This window comes from Echinops telfairi, unplaced genomic scaffold, assembly GCF_000313985.2.
Source record: "Echinops telfairi isolate 266 unplaced genomic scaffold, ASM31398v2 ScPeMD7_43;HRSCAF=161, whole genome shotgun sequence".
Lineage (NCBI taxonomy): Eukaryota > Metazoa > Chordata > Mammalia > Afrosoricida > Tenrecidae > Echinops > Echinops telfairi.
Window position 1 is genome coordinate 784 of NW_022103941.1, and position 1,955 is coordinate 2,738.

Consider the following 1,955-nt stretch of genomic DNA (forward strand, 5'->3'; position numbering starts at 1 on the left):
TCAACATAAGTAAACTGGAGTACCATCATTCTCACTGTCAAGTGGTATTCTTGTTCTACTGCTTGAAGATTGATTCATGTGTTCTTCTGGCAGTCCACAGTATATTCAGTGTTTTTTCACCAACACCACAGTACCATTATGTACATCCGTTGTCGTTCTTCCTTATCCTGTGTCCAGCTCTCACACATGCACAGAAGGCAACTGGAAAGACCATGGTTTGGGTCAAGTGCCTCTTAGTTATCAAAGTGTCACCTTTACTTTTTTTTAATTTCAAAAAGTTCCTTGGGCATCAGATTTGATCAATATCCTGGATAATTTAATTTCTTGAATTCTTCTGGGACTGGGCACCACTATTCCACAAGCCACAGTGGGGAGCAAGGCAGCCCAAGGTGCTTGGGACACCCAGAGGCAGCCCCTCCTCCCACTGAACCCCACCTCAACTCCTGCTCACCTGACTTGCCTGCTTGCTGGGCTCCGGCCACACAGAAGGGATGTTAAGTCCAGGGTGCTGTGTAGCACTGATGAAACATATAACTATCCTCTAGTTCTTTAATATTTCCTCCCCTGATAGTAATGATGACTGTGTAATCCCACTTGAGAGGAATGAATAACAGTATTGTAGGTAAACAAATATATGGGAAGGTGTAAGACATGGAAAACAACAATTATATTAATATATAGCATAACAATAAGGGTTCCTGGGGGATAGGTGGGGTGGGGAGGGGATGAAAGGGGCTGATATCAAGGAATTCAAGAAGAAAGAAAACTTTTTGAAATGGATGGTGGCAATTGTACAATTATGCTGGTTCTAATTGAATTATGAATAGTCACAACATCTGTAAGAGCTCCCCCAAAAATGATTAATTATAACAAGAAACAAAAAACCTGACTCAGGATTTCAAACCCAGAGGCCTCGTTTTCGCTGAGATGAAAGGGTATCCTTTCATCTGGCCCAGCTCCAGTAGGTGAAGTTCCTGATGAAACTGTAAAGCTGCCTGCAAAGAAACCACCCGTTTTCTTTTTTGGAACTCATGAGAACGCTTTTTTTGGACCAAAAGATGTATTTCCTTACTCTGAAAATAAGGAAAAGCTTGGCAAGTCAAATAAACGAAAAAGTTTTAATGAAGGTTTATGGGAAATAGATAACAACCCCAAAGTGAAAATGTTTAAGTCACTAGGCCTCAAGAAGCAATCTAATTTGTCTTCTAATGTTGAAGCTGAAGAAAAGGAAACCAGTGTTTCCAAGGAAGTTCCTGGGTAGGAAGAAAAAGCCAGCAATGAGTTTGTGACTAAAGCAATTGATACAACTACTCAGAAAGCTGCCAGAAGAGGGAGAAAGATAACGGCAGAAAAACAAGTAGAAACTGAGGAGACTGGAGGAGGGATAACAGCAGTAGAGTCCATTCATTTAAAAGGGGGTCCAAAAAGAGGATGGCTTACAGCTACAGAAGTTAACTTCTAAAAGTACGAGGCAGAGCCAAAATGGTAAAACAGCTTTGCCCTTCAGAGAGTGATGTGGGAACTGAAGAGAAAAGTAAGAAAAAAAGGGAAAGAGGAAAAACAACCTAAAAAGCACCTGATATCTGTATTAACTCCTGTGTTAGGCTGGTTGACTGAAGAAACAAAGTCCAGAGACACTCATATATGTGCAAGAGAGAGCTTTATATCAAGAAGTAATTGTATATCGAGCAAACATCCCAGCCTAGTCTAGATCAAATTCATAAGTCCAGTACTAGCCCAGAAATCCCTCTTCAAACTGATGCAGCCACAAGCAATGATGTAGAATGCAGGGAGATCACAGGTTGGTGGGAGCAAAGTCTGGTGGATCCAATGGCGTTAGCTGCATCACTGGGCTCACTCCGTTCTCAGCGTGGCTCCACATGGTTTGTCAGCAGAAGGTGACAGAGAGAGAGACAGAGAGAGAGAGAGAGAGAGAGAGAGAGAGAGAGAGAGAG

The 1,955-nt window shown here is 42.0% G+C and overlaps 1 pseudogene; it reads left to right on the top strand.

The window, feature by feature from the left end:
- Positions 1–874: 874 nt before the first annotated feature.
- LOC101659909 overlaps positions 875–1,955 on the top strand; it is a 45,929-nt pseudogene continuing 44,848 nt past the window's right edge.